Here is a 9,427-nt window from a genome sequence, read left to right on the forward strand (position 1 = left end):
CCCCAGCCAGAATCTTTCTGTCTCAACCACAGCCAGTTGCTGCTCCTCTCTGCTGCTTCAGATAAGTTCTTCACTGTGCGACACAACTCTTGGTCATTGAATCCGACATCTCTAAGAAACCGGGTTGTAGACTGTGCCACAAATCCTCGACATCCCACTTCCACTGGGTAAACCCAGATTCTCCATCCTTGCTGTTCCACTTCAGAGGCTAGTTGAGAATACCGCAATTTCTTCCCCTCGTATGCCTCAACTACAGCATCCTCCCATGGCACTGTTAACTCTACCAGGTGAACAAGGCATGGTGACCCAGACCACAAGACAATATCTGGTCGAAGGTTTGTGGTGGCAATCTCAGATGGAAAAATAAGCCGTTGATCAACATCTGCCAGCATTTTCCAGTCTCTAGCAGCTTCCAGTTGTCCTGGGTGAGGATTGGTTTTAACACCTTTTCTTGGTGGTTGCTCCCCTGGACAGAGGAATATTGTCTTTTGTATGTACTGTTTTGATGGAACAGTTGGCAACTTATTGGTCATATTACGCTTGTCTTCCAATGCTAAGGCCAAACATCGCAGCACCTGGTCATGGCGCCAAGTAAACCATCCTTGGCTAAGAGCCACCTTGCATCCTGTCAAAATGTGCCTAAATTTTGCAGGTGATGAACACAAAGGACATGAGAGATCCTCTCCAACCCAAAGGAAGATAATTAAAAGGGGGTGCCTGAAATACAATATACAATGGAATAGCCAGCTTATACGTGTATAGTTAAAATTCTCACAATCAATAGCAATGTAATTAAAACAAGTTGGTGGTTTTGTACTGTTGTGTGTTGCTTTTGGATTGGCTGAAGCACAATGGCCATGGCAGTGGGAAATTCAAGCTTCTTCAGGAGCACCACCAGTGCAGTTTGAAAGGCATTTTGATCCTGTTCCTACTTTGAGTTTAATGAGACTGCAGTGTATGTGGCAGTGCAGAAAAATGTGTTTGGTAATGGTAAACCTATCAATATTGCTGCTCTCACCCTGGAAAGCTGTGCTGTCCGCTGAGGATGCTGCTCAGTCTTCCGGTTCAGCTAAAGACATTTTCGCCAAAGTGTCAGGACCGCCAGGGGAGTGGAGGAGCGCCCTTGGGGGAGGTTCTGCCATGATTTTCTTTTGAGTCAGTGCTGCAGTATTGCAGCGTGCTCGGCCAACCAAAGCGCAAACTCGGTGCGCGAGCCCTTAGCGAACACACGCTTTTCAGTGTTCATGACATTGACTTTGTTTACGTTTGACATGTGCTTTTGTTATGGTTATGTTCTATCTCAACCCCTGTTTTGTCATTGGTTGTTTTCTGAATGTGTGTCATTATTGTGTCATCATTGCCATTGGTTGCCATGTCCCAACTTTTTGGAGATATGTTGCGGCCATCAAATTCAAAATTACCTTATTTTTTTCCTTAAAATGGTATATTTACTGAGTTTAAACATTTTAATAGGTTTTCTATATTCTACTGCGAATAACACATGGGTGTGAGATTTGCAAATCATTGCATTCCGTTTTTATTTACACTTCAGTGTGCCAACTTTTTTGGAATTGGGGTTGTACCTCCACACAGAATCTTAAGTGTTAACAGTAAAAACTCGTTTGCAGTTGTCCTGAGTAAAAATATTTGGTCCACATATGTATTAAAAACATTTATCAATCATATTGAATTATCATTCTGTCTTTCTTCCTGCCTGCAAAGGAGTTGTATAAAGGTCCATCTTCAAATGCAAATTAGAAAAGTGACATGGAGATGGAACCACTATAAATTCAAATGGAGGAAAAAAGGTGAACATAAAATAAGGCCATACTTGCCCAGTGATTATTCTGTCACTTATTGCTGAATGGTAAAGTAATAAATACAAATGTCTTTTTCAATTACAGGAAATAAAGAAACAATGAGCCATACTTGACTGTTTACTTTGTGCATTAATCTTTTATTAGAAGTTTCAATAACATCATTTCCCACCTCACGGGAATTACTAGACAAATACACCTTGTAGCCCAACCCAAAAGCATGTAGCTCCTAAAAGTCCACTTTAACTGTACCTTCAGTTACAGTGTCTGCTGGTACTTTTCTACTGCTGTTCACTGTGAGTGGCCATGTTGATTTGAGGTCACTCTAAACAGGGAAGGAACTTCCTTGAGAAGTAGCTGAGAAGATGGAGGGGCATTTTTCAGTGGCTTTTACCAGTTGCAGATGGGGAATTACAAGTTGCAACTTTGCCTCAAAGACTGCATAAGGATTTCCAGATGTACATATTCAGTGTACCTTTGACTGATTGATCTCGTCCCTTCCTCAAGCTGAAGTGGCTGTTGCAACAGCTGCACACCTGGTCAGCACCATATGCAGCAGTCCATGCTTTAGTAGTCACAGCTCATCAGCACTGTATCATTTTAGGGCCATAGGAACATACCTATTGCAAGAAAATGAGCAAGCCTTGTGCTCAGCATCAGGAGGGGCAGACACTGCTGTTGCCTTCAAGGTGCACGTAATGTAGACCTGGCAAGAGAGTCCAAGTTATGGTGACCGTTAAAGGTGCCAGTTACACTGTAGACAGTCATTACTTACTAAGCTACCATTGCCTTGCTGAAACCTGAATGCCTCCATCTGAAACCCCTGCTTAGCTGCACCAGATTGGGGCATGAAGTGGGAACTGGATGCTATAATCTTGGAATCAACCAGGCACCTAGAAGGACTTGCAGTTAGGGTTTTGCTGGCCAGCTTACAAGTGCACAAAGAGCCTCACTCACCCATAATTCTCGATGAAGGAATATCTGGTGATTGTATTTATGTCAGGGACAGCAGTGGCCACACAACTGTCTACAAGGACACGCAGGGGCACATTGTTGAAGGGCAGTAGCGACACCTTAATATTTATTAGCTTGCCCAGGCAGTACTGGTTGGATGGCATTTCAGATATCCAGTAATCTACAAGAGGAAACTTCATTAGTAGCACATCATCCTCAAACAAGCAAGCTAGAGTTCAACCATGATATAAACCCATCATGAGCCTCAGAGAAAAAAGGTTCCTCAGCAGCTTGGGTAGAATCATGTGATATCCAAGCAGGCATCAGAGTACTGCTGGGAGCATCACGGAATCTGGAAAGCATTTGAAAGAGACCAGATTTAGTAGAGTTGTCTGAGTAAGTGACACACCTTATGTAAAGATGAAGTGATTTAAACAAAAAATAAAAATGCATGTAACAGCAGTATGCCTTCTATTAAATGCTATGTAACTCATGGTCAAGATCATGCCAGTTACATGAATAGCGATAAGGGGCTTCAGTTTTTATCTGTCCACCTGGAAAGCAAATCTTTGAACACAGAGGTTTTTGGAACAAGAACCATCACAGTATTTAAAATCCATGGAGCTTGCCCAAAACTAATTTGTAGTGATTGCTTGACCCTCACTTAATGGATATCATATTACATATTGATCACTTGGGGACTTCGACAACTTTTACCTGCCAAAGAAACTTTCCTGCACATCGTAGGAGGGTCAAGTGTGGTCTTTCAAGTCAGACATCTTCAGTCCAGTTAAAAGATGCAGAAAAGCAAATCCCAGGTTAGCTAGATTACCAAAAAAAAATAAATAAACAAAAAAAAAAAAAATAAAGTGACTAAAGCAGATGCCTTTAATTATGAGGCTACAAGCATCATTTAGAAGCTTGCAAGAAATACCTGGATCCTTTTATGATCCATTTTATGGATTGGGAGCCCCTACCCATTTAAACTTTCACAGGTGCAATGAGTAAGAAAGTTGGCTTTAGAAATAGAATAACTACCAGCATAGCATGTAGTATTCCTTCAAGTCTATTCAACTGGGGACTACTGCTTTAAACACCAAGTCAGTGCCAAGCTACAGACATTCCACACCACAAAGAGCCTGAAGGTGTAACAGCCTTCCAGTTACATGTTGAGGACTCCAACTGTCCAGGCTGAAAACATCTTGGTGTATTCAAGCCTTTTGTTAATAGCTTTTCTCTTGGGCGAAAGCACAAATCTGTAGTGACCACAGACATGGAGTGTTCTGGTAAAGTGGAACGTTAGGATGGCACCTTAATATCAGTCATCTTCTGGCTAGCCCTCTTAGTTATGCGGTCAATTAGTTTTGCTGGAGTCCCTGCTTGCACACTGCCTATTACAAGATAAGTTGCATACCCAGTTGTGCGTCAGAAATAATGAGGCATCACAAGACATTCAAGCTGTAAAGGTTTATTTATAAAAACAGTCATTAGACTACCAGACATTTTCCAGAACCACGATTGGGCCAAAGCTCACTTCGCGCTCCAGCTGCAAGCCTGCAAATACAGGTAAAAATGAATGAACAGGTTACAAAGTCACAACTCCATCAGAATCATAGGTTGTGTAGTGGCAACTCAGGTCATAGAGTGCAAAGACAAGTTACAAGAACATGGTTCTCCCAAATACCTTGCTCTGATGGGAGATCACGTCCCTTCCTTGAGCCACAGCTGCTGCTGCAACAACTGCATACCTGGTCAACACCATATGCAGCAGTCCATCTAGGAAGGAACAGTATTTTGTTAGTCACAGATCACCTGCACTGTACCAACAGTGCCACAGCAACATACCTATTGCCTGAGAAGGAACAAGCCTTGTGCTCAACATCAGCAGGGGCAGATGCTGCTGTTGCCTTCAAGATGCATGCAATATAGAACTGGCAACAAAGGGAGAACAAGTTATATTCAGACAGTTAAACAGGCCCATCACCCCTGACCAAACAGTCATCACCTACCCAGCTACTGTTCACATGCTGAAACTTGAATGCCTCCAGCTGAAACCCCAGCTTAGCTGCTTGAGTTTGGGGCATGAAGCGGGAACTCGACTGTGTAAGCAGTGCATCAAGCAAGCATCTGGAAGGATTTACACTGTTAGGAATGTTCAGGACAGCTTACAAAGATTACAAATGAAACTCACCCATGGTTCTCAATGAAGGAATATCTGGGGACTGCATTTATATCAGGGACAGCAGTGGCCACACAGCTGTCTACAAAGACACGCAGGGGCACATGGCTGAACTGCATCACCGATGCCTCAATATTTATAAGCTCACCCAGCTGGTAGTTGTAGTCAGAAGGTCTTTCAGATATCCAGTCATCTACAAGGAGAAGCTTCATTAGTAACCCATCCTCAAACAATCAAGCTACACCTCAACCATGACACAAACCCATCATGAGCCTCAAGGAGAAAAGGAGATGTTCCTCAGCAGCTTGAGCAGAAGCATATGGAATCCAAGCAGGCAGGAGAGCACTGCTGCTCACATTGTGGAATCTGGAAAGCATCCAAAACAGGACCATCACAGATGAACACATCCTCCCAAGTAAACCCAAACAGACTTCTTGGAACAGAGCAATACCTTGGATAGTGACACTCAACAGAAGCCATAGCACCAGGACTTCTTAAAATGGGAGCACTACTCAAGGGCATTGAAACAATACCAAGGGTGAAGATGTACACCAGCTCATTTGCACTCACCTGAATGAAAGATGTAGATGTAAATTGAAGTCTGAGTGAGCTTAAAGCAATACTAAGGTATTTAGCAAGAGAAGACTTACAGTCAACTTGCTGTTGCAGCCATGCAATGGTGATTCATAGACAACGACTTGAGAAGAAACATCCACCCCTTTGGCAGCACAGCCTCCCAGTGTGAGAGCAGCAATATTGAGGGGTGCACTAGTACCAAACAGGTCTTTTCTCACCTCTACATACACTGCAGTCTCATTGCACCTTGCTGTTACACTCTGGGTAGGAACATCATTAGACTGTCTTATGAAGTTCACTGGTGCTGGGGGGGTTGGGATTTGTGGTGCGGCTGGATAACGCCAAGTCAGTTTCTTCACTGGCCTCTGCATTACTTGCTGGTCTTGAGCATCTGAAGGATTTTGAAAGTGCAATCCAAGTGAGGCTACTGCAGGACTTCCACTCTGGGTATCACTTCGTGTCCACTGAGAAGGCAACCCAGCACTCACTTGCAGTGAAGGATGACCTGGTTTGTTAGGTTGAAGCCCACCAGGAACATTCATCAATCCTGGCCATCGGGCTGCTGACAAGTCAACTGCCAATAGCAACAGCTGCATACCAAACCCCACTTGGTTAAAACCCATTGCTGTTAACAGACAACTACACGTACACCACTACTTGGAGAGCACCTCCTATTTATGCAGACAGGTATTCAAGCGTTTCTAAACATTCTGATGTTCTTCTGAGCCTGTTGCGTAACTAACTGAACAGATGACAGCAATTAGAATTTTACTCCACCTTGCATTTGATTGGACCTATCACTTAATTTTCTTAATTGTCTAGGTCACATGACCTAGCTGTGCAATTTGCCAAACATAGAACTGAAATGCAAATTTAGTCCTTCATTGAGGATGTGAGGTAAAAAAAGAAATATAAAAAACTGAAATATCTTATGTTGTCACAGGACATTTATTGTGAGCTGCAAAACAAACATACCTGCAGGTTAATTAAAGGGGGGATATTGCTGTAGGCTCATGGGTTAGAAAGGAGTAACAGAAAGCAAGGGGGTATTCCTGAAAGCAAGGTTAACTTGGCGTTACATAAACCCTGAACTCTAGGTTGATTAACCCAAACAATGCTTCCTCTGAGTTTTCCGGTTCCAGAACATTTGTGAGGCGTAAGTTCAATCACCCTCTTATTAGTTACTCAGAACACATGTGCACGGTGAACATATACAAGTGCATCTCAAAAAATGTGAAAATCTTGGAAAAGTTACTTTTTTCCTGTAATTTAATTCAAAAAGTCAAGCTTTAATATATTCTAGAGTCATTACACATAAAGTGAAATATTTCATGCCTTTTTTTGTTTGTTTTAATCTTGATGATTATAGCTTACAGCTCATGGAAATAAAAAATCCAGTATCTCAAAATATTAGAATAAAGAATTTGTAATACAGAAATGGCGACCTGAGAAAAGCTCTACTATGCTAATTAACTCAAAACACCTGCAAAGGTTTCCTAAGCCTTTAATTTTTCAGTCTGGTTCAGTACACACAACCACAATCAATTTTCAGATGAAAGTAAATTTTACATTTCATTTGGAAATCAAGGTCCCAGAGTCTGGAGGAAGAGTGGAGAGGAACAGAATCCAAATTGCTTGAAGTCCAATGTGAAGTTTCCACAGTCAGTGATAGTTTGGGGTGCCTTTTTGAGATCTTGAGGAAACAGTGTCGCACGAAGCAGTGTCCCTCGAGTTGACGATACTTTTTTATAAATTTCTATACTTTAAAAATATAATTTTTACTTTTATAACGTGTACATATAAACACAATCGTAGCATTGCACTATCAGTAAGCTTTCATTGGATCGACGTCCTCGTCGCCTCATCTAAAGGTAAGGTGCGCACACATGTTTTTCGGGTGCTCGTGTTCTTGATGTCACTGTGCAGGTACCCGTGATCCTGAAGAAAGACGAGAGCATCAGAGCTGTTGTGCTCCACATGGGGGTGAATGACATCAGGGTGCAGCAGATGGAAATCCTGAAGAGGGACTTCGGCAGCCTGATGATACGGTACAAAGCAGATCGCCCATGATGAAGATCGTTGTGTCTGGACCTCTCCCCACATACAGACGTGGACTTCAAAGGTCCCGGTTCAATCTCTTCACCTTAAATGAGTGGTTAATATCATGGTGTAATGAACAGAATCTGCTCTTTGTTAATAATTGGAATCTGCTCTGGGAGCTTCCTAGGTTGTTCCCTGCTGATGGCCTGCACCCCAGCAGACTTGGAGCGGAACTCCTGTCAGACAACATCTCCAAGATGCTGCACACCATGTGACTACCAAGTACAGCCCAAATATCAACAACATTGATCATAATCAATGGTCAAATAATAATTCAGTATTTGTAGTCCATCCTATTGAGACTGTGTCTGTTCCCCCAGCTAAACAAATACGTAGAAATTTTAAGAAAGTTTGTTTTAGTAACCTAATTATCTTAAAATTAGATCATACTGAATGCACAGCCAGCACCTTTGATCTGAATTTAGGACTGTTAAACATTAGATCTTTGCATCTAAGACACTTATTGTTAATGAAACCATCAGTGATCAGGAATTTAATATCATGTGTTTAACGGAAACTTGGATTAAACCAAACAAGTACATAGCACTAAATGAAGCCAGTTCTCCTGGATACAGTTATATACATCAGCTTTGTCTAACTGGTAGAGGAGGACGTGTTGCACTCATCTATAGTCATAATCTAGGTGTCACACAAAAACCTAGTCATAAATTCAACTCTCTTGAAGTTCTTTATACCAGTATAACATAGGTAGCCACAAAAATAAGTCAGACAAGATGCATGCATTTACTAAACCCAACAAAACAAAAATGTAGAGAGGCTTCAAAAGAAACTGCAGTGCAAAGCACAATCTATGATCAATACAATATGCTATCTATTGTATAAGGGCAGACCTGACATAAAAAATAATGCAGTTTCTGTAAATCCATCTGATGTTAGTGTTTTTATGACATTGTGCTATGATTGACTAAATGTTCCTGTTGGAAGAGAACATGTGTTAGTGTTTTGGTAGACATAGTTTATTGTGTTAGTGTATTATTGTATTTTGAAAATGAGTGGTGGAGTTTAGTTTACAGTGTGTGATTTTGAGCATGAAATTAAGTGTTTTGCCACTTGTGTGTTGTAGGTGTGTTGGTGTGTTCAGAGGTCAGAAAAATTGATAAAAGTATTGAAAAAATTGTCATAGCTATCATAAAAAACTGTAAAAATCTGTATCCTGTGTTTATATGTTTCTGTAAAGCTGCTTTGAGACAATGTCCATTGTTAAAAGCGCTATACAAATAAAATTTAATTGTTATTGAACTGAATGTCATCTACTGGTGTTGGTCCACTGTGTTTTCTCAAGTCGAGAGTCGATGTAGCGTCTACCAGGAGATTTTAGAGAGCTTCACGTAATCTTCATAGAGAAAATTTTTTTCCCGACATCCAATGTCTCACACTGGAAGATGGGTTGGAATACATGTTGCAGAAGTGTTTAATTGATCAACCCAAAACACAAGGCTCAACTGTAATCAAAAAACAGGCAGGGATCAGTAACGGTTAAACAGTCCAACAGGCAAACAAGACAGAAGGGTAATCCAAAATGTAAATCCAAAAACACAGGCAAAAGGTCATAACAGGAGGCAATACTTGAATCAATTCAACAAATGCTTGGTAGGCCAGGTAAACTGGCAATACTTCACAAAAAGTTTAATGGAGAACATGGCTTATGAACCTACACACAGGAAGTGGCTATGGAAGGAGTGGAGTGGAGTCAATATTCAGGAGAGGGCTCCCTCTGGTGGTGGAATGAGTGGGTCTCTGATTGTGGTCTTACACCCACACAGCACACAGCACACAGGTC

General features: G+C 41.5%; 2 pseudogenes; both read right to left on the reverse strand.

Moving 5' to 3' along the window:
- Nucleotides 1-2,228: 2,228 nt before the first annotated feature.
- On the reverse strand, nucleotides 2,229-3,224 carry LOC128602755 (zona pellucida sperm-binding protein 3-like; annotated as a pseudogene).
- Nucleotides 3,225-4,224: 1,000 nt separating this feature from the next.
- LOC128602763 (zona pellucida sperm-binding protein 3-like) lies at nucleotides 4,225-6,409 on the reverse strand (annotated as a pseudogene).
- Nucleotides 6,410-9,427: the final 3,018 nt, after the last annotated feature.

The sequence above is a fragment of the Ictalurus furcatus genome, chromosome 2, assembly GCF_023375685.1.
Source record: "Ictalurus furcatus strain D&B chromosome 2, Billie_1.0, whole genome shotgun sequence".
NCBI lineage: Eukaryota > Metazoa > Chordata > Actinopteri > Siluriformes > Ictaluridae > Ictalurus > Ictalurus furcatus.